The 15,000-nt window shown below is 42.6% G+C and overlaps 3 non-coding genes across 3 annotated transcripts; 2 read left to right on the top strand and 1 right to left on the bottom strand.

The window, feature by feature from the left end:
• The first annotated feature begins 2,600 nt into the window (after positions 1-2,600).
• trnan-guu (transfer RNA asparagine (anticodon GUU)) lies at positions 2,601-2,674 on the top strand. Its single transcript has one exon. It is a non-coding gene; the product is annotated as a tRNA-Asn (tRNA).
• Positions 2,675-6,503: 3,829 nt separating this feature from the next.
• Positions 6,504-6,576, bottom strand: trnar-ccu (transfer RNA arginine (anticodon CCU)). The gene has a single exon. It is a non-coding gene; the product is annotated as a tRNA-Arg (tRNA).
• A 4,097-nt stretch (positions 6,577-10,673) lies between these two features.
• trnas-gcu (transfer RNA serine (anticodon GCU)) lies at positions 10,674-10,755 on the top strand. Its single transcript has one exon. It is a non-coding gene; the product is annotated as a tRNA-Ser (tRNA).
• Positions 10,756-15,000: the final 4,245 nt, after the last annotated feature.

The raw sequence follows: 15,000 nt of genomic DNA, 5'->3' as shown, positions 1-15,000 counted from the left end.
CATTGCAACATAGCGGAGGCTCGTCACGTCTATAGCAAGGCTGTGTAGGACCGCATACGCCACAGTGACTTGTACACAGACCACATGAAAGGCAAGCAAAATACACTTTTAAAATTCCAAAGACTCACAAGGTCAGAGAAACAGCGATGACCTGAACAGATCTGTTACAGAAGTCTAGGTTGACCTTTTTAGAGCTGTAATTGCATTTTTGTTTAATAGAAGATCAAATCTACTCGCATGTACCAGCACCTTACAGTTTAGTGATGTTAATTCTGTTTAAGTAATAAGATTGCTAACGATGTTGGACTTTAGCCGGTGTTTTTTAGAACAAATTGCTTACACTTCTGTAAGGAATACCCAGTACGTGCCTTTGTCAGTCATTGCTCACCATACCTGTAACTTTCTTATCTAACTCACTTCCTCAAATGGTGAAGGTCCACAAACATAAATGAAAAAAAAACCCTTGTTGTAGATGAGGTGCACAAAAAAGCAGCCCCTGATAGTGTATAACACATTTATACTATTGCAGAGACACATGTAACATATATATATATAATGTATATATATGAAACAGAAATAGAAACAGAAACAGGAATCGCTTACTCACCTGGAGAATCTCTGTAGGAATATCTAGCATTTATCAATGGAAATAAAAGCTGCTTTAATACAGTGCATGTTCAAACTCAAACCCTCAGCTGCTGTTCTTGTTTGTTTTGGGACAAATTGCAACTGAGCATCGCATGAGCCGTTAGGTACCCTTATCTGTTAGGGAATTTCAAGGGAGGAGTTAGGTCAGAATGGGTAGGCTGCAAAACAACAAGTAAAGATTTATTCCAAGATGAAACGTTGTGGCGGTTTTCTTATCTTTTCAGCATGGACTAAACATTTACGTTTTCCTTATATGCTATATATGTATATATTAGCACCAATGTCGTTCTTAAAAACTAACATGAAATTGTCAGGGACATTCAGCTATATACAAAGACGAGACAGACAAAGTAATAATTCTGTATTAACGTGGCCTACATATTGACGCAATGATCGAACTATCTGACATGTTCTGATTCAGATCCCCTGCAGTTCATGCCAATTAGAACAATAGCAATGCTGAGTCCTCCCCACCCTACTGAGCACAAATTCAGCTGCTCTCCAGTTCTTTTCTGCATGTTTTTTCATTGCAATTGAGCTCAGAGCTGGAGATGATCTCCATACAGTTCTGTGTTCACCAGCCCGCACTTGCGTGCTAATTTACGGGTTGTGGCAAATGCTTTTCTATAGTTCATATACATGACGGCAACCTGTTACCGAGGAACCTGAGAGGTTTAAAAGCCTCGCGAGCCAAGCAGGACTCGAACTTACAATCTTCTGATCCAAAGTCAGAAGCGTTATCCATTACGCCACTGGCCCATAGAACACGTGCTTGCACTCCACCACAGAGAGCTCTACACTGCTACTAGTAGTACACTTCCCCATCTAAATTTTCACAGCAAGAAACTTGTGTTTCCTACTATTTTTATCAGGTTTAAAATATCATCTCCTTAAAACAGAAAAAGTGTTGATGTGTCGTGCTGAAATTCCGATTGATTTTGAATTCAAAGAAAAAAGGTTTTCTTCCAAAACACCATGAAATTGTCACATCTTGCAGACAATAGGTGTATTCCATGTTGAAAAGAGAAGAAAGAAAACCATGGAGCCTTTTACAGGTGTGAGGCTTCTTCAGGTGTGAGAAGACCTCACAGTCGAAACGCTGTGTTTCCGTTTTTCTCTTTTCAGCATGCAATAAACCTATTACTTGTTCCTTTGCAGCCGAGGCATGCTGACGTAGGTACCCAGCTGAACATCTTGCAGACTCTACAGTACTTCTCTCCTGTAGAAGTAAAGCAGGGCTTGCTGGGTGAGCTTTTGCTCCGGTAAATTAGGTCACGTGTCATGTTAAATCACTTCTTCTAAACACAACATTTGCTGGTGCTAGCTTTCCCCATGAAAAGAGACATTTCCCTTACAGTACATGACATATCGTTTTTATTCTATCAATAAGTATAGAAATTAAACAAAAGAAAAAATGGTGTCGCCAAAGAATGCACAGCTCTGTCGCCTTGGGGAGGTGTCAAGGGCATTGAGCTCCTTGGACATGAAAAGTGCCCGATAAATGCCATTTCTCATCATTTCTCTTGGCATCAGTTCTGCTATTAAATGGGACGGAGGCAACGGGCTCAGAGAGCAGGTTAAGTGCACACCGAACGCAGATGTGTCCAAGTGTCTGTAAAAGCGTGGTGCTCCGCTGGCGCTGTTCCCTAGTGGCTTAAAATGCCTGCCTGGTAAGCAGGCGATCCTGGGTCTGAATACCAGCGGTGCCTCTCTCCGTGTCTTGTTGTGCCGAATGTCTCATTTCAGACAAACATGTACAGCTTGGTTCAGTTTAATGCAAGAATTCATTTCCTTTCTGGAATAACTTGTTTTTGAAGAAATCCATACAGCTTGTGAAAGATGAAATCCATTTCTTGGTTGTCAGTGGAAAAAGATTGCCGGCTGCAAGAAGCGCAAGTGATTATTTTCTTTGACCATAAACCTGCAAATGTAGGGAGCACAAGCGGTCGTCAGTCTCTGTGGCGCAATCGGTTAGCGCGTTCGGCTGTTAACCGAAAGGTTGGTGGTTCAAGCCCACCCAGGGACGCATGTCTCCGTTTTTCCAATGTAAACATCATCACCGCTAAAGAAGATGGCGCAGAAGGCTCCACAGTCGAAACGTTGTGCTTCTTTTCTTCTCTTTTCAGCATGGAGTAAACCTTTGCTTGATCCTTTGCAGCCTACGCATGCTGACACAGCTACCTTTCTCTTAACGCGCCTCAATCATTATTCACCAAAACCATCAGCAGAATGTGTCGCCTTTGTGGTGATGTCAGTCCTCTGCTTCACAAATGTCCTTAGTGACGGACCATTTCTTTCTGCCATTTTTCCGGAGCGGTTATTGATTGCTCCATCATTTCCCTCATACTTTCCATCCCTAGATTGAAAAAAAAAAAACAGAAACAGGCTGACAGGACGACAATCAAATTGCAAAAACTCATCAAAGCACTCGATAGAGTATTTGAATCCACAAGTAGCTACAAGCAACTTTGTCCTGGCTTGCGTGAAAGTCGGAAAATGTCAAAAAGAAAAAGATGGTGGCTTTTTCATATCTGTTCTTTTATTTTTAGTTCGTTGGCTCTTCTGTCCATTGTCCTCCTGCCTGGCTCTTGACCTGTGACTCTCTGAACGCACACATTAGACTTTCAGGCGGGGGATTTGTCCTGAGCCTCTGTGAAAGACCCACCCACCCACATAAATAACTGCTCTAGAAACACATGAATGCAAAACTAAACCACAGCTTAAAGAGGAGCTTGTCATGACCGCCAGGCAGTTAAGACCAACTCTTAAGCAATCTAAACAGCACCAGCAGCGGGTGATTATTAACAAACGCCGCCGCACAAGTTAACCCACCTGCACACACTCCACCGTGCGGTACGCAGTGCTATTTTTACCATCTTTACCTGCTTCCCGCTGGTATTGAGTCTACTCCTTGAGAGCTCTACCTGGCGTTTCTGCCTTTTCGACTTTGGACCTCGCCTCTCACCTCGGACTGTTTGCCACCAGTGTTCTCCCTGGATTACGACTTACCTTACGCCTCTTGACCACGAAACAAAGCAAAGCAGAGCAAAACAAAATGAACAAACGAAAACCCTCACGTCCCGCACTTGCATATAACGCCGTTACGTGCCCAAGCGGTATTGTACGTCATCCTAGCACTGCACCCCGGGGCGTACGGTATATGGGAACGAGCACACGCCACGAATCGTCTCGAATCACTCCCTACAGCTATAAGGCACCTTGAAGCATGCACCCCCAACATTCTTCTTTGCGCATCTGTGAAAGGTAAACTCTTGAGCAAACTCTGAACCAGCTCTAAGGAAACTAATCCGATTAGACGTTACTTTGACTAATCTTTTAAGGGACCCTTGTTAATTGGAGAAATCAATGATTTCGAATGAATTCTGTATGCGATAAAAGACAGCTATACACAGAAAACATGCAGGACACTTCTCATGATGTTTCCCGAGCCGAAACACAGTGCGTTTTTCCAAGCCATCTGACAAAGCCCGCCCACTGAAAACTGCAGCAAATCGTGTAAAGACGTTCAACTTTGTAATTACTGCACGCACAGGAAGCAGAATAAATTCCTCTTTTCAAACTGTCAAAGGTTTGCTTTGCGAACACTGCAGGACATCGCACAATCTCTTTTGAACGGGGACAAACGATTTCTTATGGGGCACAGTAAGTACAGACGTTTAAAAAGCTCCACTCATGCCGACGATGCAGCATGAAGAAGCGCAACCTAACGTTTGCATTCCTAGCAAATTCCTTTTATTTTTTGATAAATAAAGACAGTCTTGTTTAACAAACAACACACACAACATTTTACATTGTGAATTCAATTCAAATCAATGTATTTCTATATAGCGCCTTTCACAACAAGGTTGTCCCAAGGCACTTAACAATGCAAGTTGTTAAGAGCCTTGTGTTTAATATGCCGCCTAGGTTACGTGCTGTCTCTTTGAGGCAAATGTTTAAATCCTCTGAGTTAAGTGCTGAAGTTATAGTAGTCCTATCAGTATTGTTGCCTCCGATCAACAGATCCTCATTTTTCTCAGAGTTGAGTAACAAAAAGTTTTCACACATCCAAGTATTTCCTTCCTTAATGCATTTAACTAAACTGATAATAGAAGAGTTGTCGTTTGGTGTAAACAAAATGTTTATTTGAGTGTCATCAGCATATGAATGAAAGTTCATATTATTTTTTCATATTATCCTACCTAGCAGCAGCATGTTGAGAGAGAGAGCAATATTGGTCCCAGCACTGATCTTCTGGTACCCCAAATTGAACTGGTGACATTGATGAAGCAGTACAATTATTAGATATTTGAACATAATGAAAACGATGAGTAAAATGTGAAGTAAACCACTGAAGGACGGTTCCAGATAAGCCAACCTCAAACTCAAGCCTGTGTAACAAAACAGAGAGGTCAACCATGTCAAAGGCAGCTCTAAGATCTAGAAGCACAAGCACTGTTGCATTCCCCGCATCAGTAGCTAAGAGAATATCATTTACGACTCTTGTTAATGCAGTTTCAGAAACCAGACTGAAATTTCTCAAGTATATTATTTGAATCCAGATACGATTGACGTTGGGCAACAACTATTCTCCCAAGACTTTTAGATTGAAATGGGACCTTTGAGACAGGCCTGTAGTTGTTAAGAACTTGTGGATCCAAATTTGACTTCTTAAGGAGTGGTCTAACAACCGCTACCTTAAATTGATCAGGTACAACGCCTGACGCAAGCGATGCATTCATCATACTAATTATAGGTCCTGCCAGTCCTTCGAGGGAATCTTTGACTAGCTGAGTGGGGATGGGATCTAGCGAACAGGTGGTTGACTTTGTCTTACGTCTGTGTTCATGAGTCCACCATAAGAAGAAATCTGAACAGGAGTGGTGATCATGCGAGGTCACCATGGAGGAAACCACTGCTCTCCCCCCCAAAAAAACCACCACTGCCCCTCTCAAGTTTGCTAAAGACCACATGGATGTTCCACAGCAACTCCTGGAACAATGTTCTGTGGACAGACGTGACAAAAGTTGAACTTGTTGGTAAATGTGCACAGCGTTATGTTTGGAGATAACAAAACACTGCATACCAACTCCAAAACCTCATCCCACCTGGGAAGGATGGCGGAGGCTGTACGGCTTGCAATCATCGAGGGACCGATGAATTCCAAGATGTATCAGGAAAATCTACAGCAGAATGTCAGGGTGTCTGCCTGTGATCTAAAACTCGAAAGACGCTGGGTCATGCAGCATGACAAAAACAAAGGAGTACATCAACAACAGAGTGGCTGAAACAAAAGAAATTCCGTATTTTGGGATGGCCAAGTAAGAGTCCTGACCCCAATCCCATTGAAGTGCTGTGGCGTGATCTGAAGCAGGCCGTTCAGTGCAAGACATCCCAAAAATATACATGAACTGAAACAGTTTTTCATAGAGGAATAGGCCAAAATACCTCCTAACCGCTGCTCAGGTCTGACCAGCCGCTACAGAAAGTGGGGGTTGAGGTTTTTGTCATAAAGGAGGTTCCACTAGCTCCTTAATATAAGGGTTCACGTACTTTTTCCATCAATGACCTTGATTTTTTAAACCATTTGGTCAATAAAGAAACAGCAATGTCAAATGTTGGGCGTGTGTTGTTTGTGAAATCAGACTCTCTTTATTAATTATTATGACTTAGATAAAGATAAGATCACATGTTAGGAGCCATTCATGCAGAAATCCACATCATTCCGAAGGGCTGTTTACAAAAGTTTTTCTCCCAACTGTATGTGAGAGAAAAGCAGAGACGCTCACTGAGTAAGGTGGGGTTGCAGCTTTGCAAATCACAAGGACATTTGTACGCTCAAAATGGGACAGGAGCACCCCAGATGGGACTCAAACCCACAAACCCTGGCTTAGGAAGCCAGTGCCTTATCCATTAGGCCACTGGGGCACACTGGGTTGGGTCGATCATGCTGATGAAGAGCCAGTTTTTTTTTCCTTTGCTTTTACAAAGGGATCCCCAAAATTAGGAAAGTTAGGCAGCAGAAGGTTTACTGTGACCTGAGAAGGACCGGCATCCAATCACGGTGGTACACACAGACACGCTCTCACTCATCTGAGCTACACGGCTACCAAGATGATCTCAGGTGCGCCGAGCTGGTACGGAACATATTGAACTGAACAACGGCGAATTGTCTCTCAGACAGGCTTTTCACCTCTGAGCTCCCTGACTGACAGTAATCAGCTAGCTAGTGAAACAGTCAGCTGCTTCTAAGCCTTAAACAGCTGCATCTCGGCGCTTCCACAGACAGATGATTTGAAAGCCAAACATCGCCCATTGGGAACACCTTACTATCACTAGTTTAAGAGACTCTTAAGGTCTTGCAGAGGTGCCTGTCTAATAGCATGCGCTTTGCAAGCTATAGGTGTTTAGGCTGAGGCAGAATGCCTGTTAACAAAATGTTTTTCTAAAGGGGCCTCGCACTCTTTTCCAAGCAATGGTCACCATCCCCACCGAGTGTCACAATGTAGTCATGTCCTAGGACATCACCTGTTAGTCTCCATTTGTCTGCCACCAACACTTTAGGTTACAGGGTCACAACCGCACCCCAGAGACCAGAGGAGCCGTTGGCGTTCTGGCGGCGCAGATTGGGCTGAAGGTGGGGCGCTTGAATCTCGCTGTTGGAGGCCGTCTGAAACTGACCCAAGCCTTTCCCTTGAATTAAATGTAAATAAGAAATGAACCCCAGATGCACATGGAATCAATCACGTGTTTCCTTTGAGCCGTTTCAGAGACTGCTCCAGAGTTTACCTTGCACAGATGCGCAAAGATTAATGATGGGGGTGCACGCTTCCAGGCGTCTTACAACTGTAGGGACTGTTTAGAGACAATTCGTAGATTGTGCTCATTTCCCTCTATTCCCCGTGTTGCAGTGGTAGGATGACGTAAATTCCTGCTTCGACACGTAACGGCATTATAATCAAGTGCAGGAGCTGAGGGCTTTAGTTTTGTTTCGTTTTCCATGGCGTTCGTAAGCGCGCAAATCAAAGGCAATTCCTGCGTCTAACACGAATGTAAATGCTTTTGAAAGTGCAGTGTGGTGCAGCTTGTAAAATCCTTTTCCACATTTGTGGTTTGTTGCTGTTTTTTCTGTCTGCCAAAGTTGCATTTTGACATCCGGACTGGGGGACTTTATCATTTGAACGTGAAGCCAGCCTTAAACCCTCTGAGGCGTGTCTGTCTGCCGGCACGAATCTTGTGAAAGGTTTTTTTTTTTAACGGAGAGCGACTTTAAAAAGGTTTCCGCAGCCACCTCGCACTCCGTGTTAGATTATAGGAGGAATGCGGCGGCAGCGAGCTCGCTTTTGTCATGGCCGAGTGGTTAAGGCGATGGATTCGAAATGCGTTAGGGACTCCCCGCGCAGGTTCGGAACTTGCCGACTCCTGCGTCTGCCGCACGTCGCCTTGTGCCTGCGCGGCAAAGGCAAAGTGCCGCTTCTCCTTTCCCGGTACTATAAAAACGTTAAATCGCTTGGACCCGCTGCCATGGAAAGCAGTTCTTCAGATTACCATACATTCTGCGTTCGCACCTCTGGTGCTCTACTTATGCCTTTGAAAACCTAATGAATAAAGCTGAAAGAACCGACACGATATGTAGGTGCTCGTAAAGCACGCATTAAAGAACTGTTAACAGCAAGGGTTTCAGTGGGTTAACTGAGAAGGCGTGATCGCTAATTGTTGACTTTTTATTTGGTGTTAGAAACACTCTTACTGTGCATGACGTGCAACAAATGTAGCCACAGAAATTGCATCACGCTTTCATGTATGCTATTGCAGACACCAACGTTGCCTAGATAGAAAACCGAAATAGCCGTGGGTTTGCTTGCTGGTCTGAAGGATCTCTCTTCGAATCTCTATCATTTGTCAATGGAAGTAAAAGACGCTGCAATCTCATACGTTCAGAATCAAACCCGCAGCTGTTGTTCGACTTTATTTCTTGACTAATTACAACTGAGTGTCGCATGAGCAGTTACATAAACTTGTCTGGTATATTTGAACACAAATGCCGTTCTTCAATTAAAACTAACAGTACATTGTCAGGGACATTCAGTTCTATACAAACAAGAGACAGACAAGAGAATATTTCTACCTTTCATGTGGACTACGTGTTGACTTACTGATCGGAATAATTGAAAAGTTCGGGTTCATAGCCGATGCAGTGCGTGCTAATTAGAACAACAGCAACGATTAGCTCTCAGCACCGTACTGAGCCCAGGTGTTTTTCTAAAGCTGTCAAGTGCAGTTCATTTACATAAAGGAAATCTCTTACTGGGTACGATTATAATACAGTAAGTAGCACATGCTACTTAGGGAGTAGCCTGATGCGTTTAAAAACGACCCGAGCCAGGCGGAAGTTGAACCTACAATCTCCTGATCCGTAGTCAAACGTGTTATCCATTGCACCACTGACCCTGGTGCAACACTGCAGGACTGCAAGCCGGTGAGCTCAGCACTGCAACTAGTAAAATACCCCGGTCCATTCTTTTCCAGAAGTGAGAAACACCTGTTTTCTACATTTTGTCTGTTTTAAAACCATATCTCTTTAAACCAAACCAAGAGTTTGTCTTTTGCTCTGATATTCTGATTCATTTCGATTTCAAAGAAAAAAAAAACTACCTTCCAAAGCATCATAAAATTGTCCCTTCTTCCAGACTCTACTTCTCTCTTGTAGTAGTACAGCAGACCTTTCCAGGTGAGCAGATCACAGAGTCTGAAATGAGCTTCCTCCATCAAGCAAAGTACCTGAACATGACTCTGTCATCATAAAAGCGCCCCTGTAATAAAGAAATTCAATCTGAAATCAAGAGGGCAGTTGCCTACTGAAATACAAGAAGTCATCAATTTTAACCTAGCAACACATTAAAGGCTGCATCTATACAAGTACGATTCTAGAAATGCTCACCAGATTACGTTTTAAGAAGGAACTGCGCTTCAGGTTCTGCCGAGATCTTAACTCGGATGGCAGGATTCAGAGTCCGGAGTGCGGACTGATTGCGCACGGAGGGTCCATATACTGTGGATCCCTCAGTGATCTTCCGCGTGTTCAAACAGCCAGCGTGTGACTCCCCTGTCCCCGTGACCTCATTGCTCTGCTCTCTCCTCTGTGCAGCCGAGCCCGATTCACGGTAAAGTGAAAAAAAATATGCCCTCAACGTGAGATTTACTCTGGAGCGAGGATAGATGTTACCTTTTTATCATTGAACAGGATGTATGTGATGTGGCGTCTAGGTTCAATTTTGTATCCTCTTTAAAAGATTAAGGACTGGGGTGAGCGTGATTTACCACCCTTTCAGCTAAGATCCCGACGTGCGCACCGTTTAAGCTGCATAGACTCGGTCGTTTAACTCTTCTCCATTAGCAGGGTTAAGGTTAAAGAAAAAAAACATTGCTGACTTCTTTTTTTTTGCCAGCTGCTAGCGCTGATTAGCAAGGTTTGTATTTCATGTTTTGCAAGTTGCATCCATTTTAAGAAAAACAAGTCGTGTTAAAGACAGGAAATGAATACTTGCATTTAATTAAGTCTAGCCGTAGGCGGTTATCCACTGGGATTCAGACCCAGGGCCTCCTGTTTTCTAGACAGGCGCTTTAACCAACTAAGCCACAGCGCCCCGGGAGTGCTGTCCTTTTGCAGCCACTTGGACACACCACTCAGACACATCTGCATTCGGTGTGTGCTCCGCCTGCTCGCTGAGCAAGTTGCCACCTTTACATACAATAGCAACATCGACACCAAGAGAAAGGATGACAAATGGCTTTTATCTGGAACTTTTCATGTCCAAGGAGCTCAATGTGCTTTCTGTGTACAACAGGGCCACTGAACTCCACGCTGGCCACTGAACCACAGCAGTGGCTTGCTGGCTTGACATCTCCCAAGGAAAATATTGAAATCGCATGTGGAACAGGAAAATGACCCTCGAGTACGAGGGAAAAAAAAGAAAAAGATCATCTGGAGCGCGCCAACCCAGTTGGGACAGCCCAGTTTTGTCGACGAGGTGGCCGAGTGGTTAAGGTGATGGATTGCTAATCTATTGTGCTTTGCACGCATGGGTTCAAATCCCATCCTCGTCTGTTTCCATTCTGTTTTTGATCCCTATTGCTCAATGCACAGTGAAAGCATTGCATACATGTGTCTGACAATGAGAAATGGGCCCCTGAGACAGTCATTTGCCTGTTTCACAAATGATCGTATTTTACTAGAGATTCTGTTTGGGATTCAGATGTGCATTCGGACAGCAATCCCTTTCAAGAAATGATACGTTCTGGATGAGGTCAAAGGTGCATCATTTGGACACTTTGTGGGCTTGAAATACAAAGAAAATCATGTTCTATGGTACAAGATAAATACAAAACTTAAGCTTTTATTATAATTAGATTTGTTTATAAAGCATAAGCAATCATTCATTACATTAATATATGTAAAAATAACATTTTAGCATCATACGTTTAGTATATTTAGTCCCTAATGCTGAAAGAAATGATCATAGAACATGACTTCTAACCTTACCTGCGGTGTTTTTGATCCCTATTGCTCAATGCACAGTGAAAGCATTGCATACATGTGTCTGACAATGAGAAATGGGCCCCTGAGACAGTCATTTGCCTGTTTCACAAATGATCGTATTTTACTAGAGATTCTGTTTGGGATTCAGATGTGCATTCGGACAGCAATCCCTTTCAAGAAATGATACGTTCTGGATGAGGTCAAAGGTGCTGGAACACTGTATTTAGGATGTGTTTGCAGTTATTCTGTGTTTCTAGCTTCAACCCAATGATATATATATATATATGCTCACTGATTTTTTGGTACATGCCCAGGGCAATAATCATTATGAGGATTTATTTCCATATGTGCTAGAGGTAGTGTTGTGAAATTCTTCAACACACTGGATCGCAGGTTTAAACCTGCACTCTTACTCCTTAAATACCAACAAATGCAGATATGTAGCAATCATATTGTAGCTGACACTCATTTGCCTATTTCACAAATGAGCATATTTTACTAGAGATTCTGTTTGGGATACGGATGTGCATTCTGACAACAATCTCTTTCAAAAAATGATTTTACCTTATCGCAGCTTTGCCCCTCTTGCCTCTTTGGAAAATATCTCCATCTTGTGGTCGTTGTTGGTAATGTCTAGACAATATCTCCATCTTGTGGTCGTTGTTGGTAATGTCTAGACAATATCTCCATCATGTGGTCGTTGTTGGTAATGTCTTCTTATGCCCTTTTTTTATTTCAATTCTTTATTAGTTGATTCTAGAATCTCTACAATAGAGCTGAAAATATCAGTTTTGTAGCAGACAATATGACATTAGTTATAGTCCAATTAAGACTTTATTACCCTGTTTGTAACATAACAAATTAAAATTGATTAAAACTAAGTTTGGAACACCAGGGAACATAAAAAATGATTTTTAGGAAAACCATGAGGTTCTCTGTGTCCGATGCCTGCAAGGGGAGAAAGCTAGAATTCTTTGCTTTTTCAAAATTTGAAAATAAACATCATATAACAACAGCTTTCATTCCTAGGAGTGAAAAATAACCATTTTTGAAGACATTTTAGTTTCTAAAACACTACAATAAAGTTAAAAACATCAGTTTTATATTACTTTTAGTATTTTTAGTGAAATTAGTCATTTATTGCACTATTTTTAATATAATCTCTAATTAAAAGTGAATAGAATTAAGTTTGGAGCAACAAGGAACACAAAAAAAAAGATTTTAAGGAAAAAAATGATGTCTTCTGTGCCAGGTGCCTGCAAGGGGAGAAAGCTAGAATCCTACCCAGGCTCCTGGAGCTCTGTCCTGGCTAAAGGAGGGTGAATCCATCCCCTTCAAAGCTCCATGAAAAAATGATCATTTAAAATTTGAAAAAAAAAACATCATATAACAACAGTTTTCATTCATAGGAGTGAAAAACAACAATTTTTGAAGACATATTAGTTTCTAAAACACTACAATAAAGTTGAAAACATCCGTTTTATATTACATTAATTTTTGTGAAATTAGTCATTTATTGCACTATTTTTAATAAAATCTCTAATTAAAAGTGATTAAAATTAAGTTTGGAGCAACAAGGAACACAAAAAAAAAGATTTTAAGGAAAAAAATGATGTCTTCTGTGCCAGGTGCCTGCAAGGGGAGAAAGCTAGAATCCTACCCAGGCTCCTGGAGCTCTGTCCTGGCTAAAGGAGGGTGAATCCATCCCATTCAAAGCTCCATGAAAAAATGATATTTTTAAATTTGAAAAAAAAAAAAACATTATAGAACAACATCTCTTGGTCCACAGAGTGCAAAAATCCAACTTTGAAGAAAATCCATTGACTGATCCCCGAATCCTGAAGTTTCTTCGCATGATATTGGGCTTGCAACCACTTTCTGGAAAATGATGAAAAATGCCAAAAATGAAAAAAAAGTTATCAATTCTAGAGCCTAAGAGGAAAATAAGACAAATGTATATCTCCAAATAATTTTATGTGCTTCAGAAGAGCCCAGGAAAGTTTTTTGCATACATGAAACCACGCCCGTTTGCACGTAAGCAGACATGGTTGCACACACGACTGCATGAAAGCACGCGTGCATGCAAAATCATCCTGTTAAGCATTTGAAAAGCCGCACCACGGCGCACTTGAAATAGCTCTTACATTAGTGGTCGACACAGGAATCGCCTTTTTATTTACGCTCTTACCAACGCGATGGAAAGCAAAACAAAGCAAAGCAGAGCAAAACAAAACGAACAAACGCAAAACCCTCACGTCCCGCACTTGCATATAACGCCGTTACGTGCCCAAGCGGTATTGTACGTCATCCTAGCACTGCACCCCGGGGCGTACGGTATATGGGAATGAGCACACGCCACGAATCGTCTGAAATCACTCCCTACAGCTGTAAGGCGCCTTGAAGCGTGCACCCCCAACATTCTTCTTTGCGCATCTGTGAAAGGTAAACTCTTGAGCAAACTCTGAACCAGCTCTAAGGAAACTAATCCGATTAGACGTTACTTTGACTCATCCTTTAACAGTTTTCAGTCTCTGTCTTTAAACACCTTGCTCAGTCACATTCAAGCCACAAGTACTCTTCTCGGATGTTGCACAAACAAATCCTAATGTCTTGAAAGCATTGCAGCATGTTTGTGTCCCACTTCCCGTGGCTGCAGGACGACTGACACGAACGGACAAACACAATCTGTGGCGTTTAGCGTGACATAGTCTTGCAGGCATCGTGCTGTCTTACTGCAATACTATACCACTTGAGGAAACAGTCCATCTGGCCATGAAACTCATTTGAACGTCTAGCTACAGCAACTAACAATAACATGATTTATTCAGGATGTGTGGAATCAGCACGTCCCGGAGACAGCTTCTGAAATCGTGAGCATTCTCTGGTGGTGTCCTGGAGGGCTCCCCCGGGCATGTGTTGGTGGTATAGTGGTGAGCATAGCTACCTTCCAAGCAGTTGACCCGGATTTGATTCCTGGCCAACGCAGTGGCAAGTGTTTTCAAATGCTGTCACAAGCCTTGGATTGTGACTAGCAAAGCGAAGCCTTTTGAAAGAGCTAAAGCACTGCAAAACGGAATTGAAGGAGAATCTTACAGGGGATTCTGAGCGGTGTCTAAATAAATAAATTCACAACGTCCGCGGATGGCATTTTGCAGCTGGAAGTAGATGTCGACGCTTTTTGCACACAGCACCAAAAAAGCGTCTTTTTTGAAGGTACAGGCATTGAGCATTGGTGGTTCATTGTTAGAACTCTTGCCTGCCACGCAGGAGGCTTGGTTTCGATTCCTGGCCAGTGGCTTTTGCAGCGAACGGCTCCATCACTTGCATCCCAACTTTTGCAACTCGCAACTGAAAACCCACTGAAGCTAAGCAGGTGTGAGCCAGGTCAGTACCTGGATGAGGGTGAGCTACAGGGAAAAACAAAGCTTCCAGCTGGAAGTGGTGTTAATGGGGCCAGCGGGGAGGCGCTCACCCTGAGGTCTGTGCGGGTCCCAATCTCCCAATATAGTGACGGAGAAGCTCTGTTGTAAAAGGGCGCTGTCTTTTGGATGAGATGTAAAACCGAGGTCATAGTGCTCTGTGGTCATTAAAAATGACCACCAAAACCTTTGACAAAAGCTCTTGGTAATTGATGGTCTTCAATAATGTTTCTCCTTTAGGTACATTTAAAATCAGCTGAATAATGCTGTGAAACCATGAAACTGCATGAGAAAGCCCGTACACTGAATTACAAGGCTTTCTATTCAAAGGAGGACAAAAGAAATTCCCTGAGTTCGATTTTTTGCAGCACAGAGAGGGGCACTGTCATAAGG

The sequence above is a fragment of the Lepisosteus oculatus genome, unplaced genomic scaffold (genome assembly GCF_040954835.1).
Source record: "Lepisosteus oculatus isolate fLepOcu1 unplaced genomic scaffold, fLepOcu1.hap2 HAP2_SCAFFOLD_138, whole genome shotgun sequence".
NCBI classification, from domain to species: domain Eukaryota; kingdom Metazoa; phylum Chordata; class Actinopteri; order Semionotiformes; family Lepisosteidae; genus Lepisosteus; species Lepisosteus oculatus.
The sequence above is the reverse complement of the archived record's forward strand: the minus strand, read 5'-3'. Positions and strand labels throughout refer to the sequence as shown.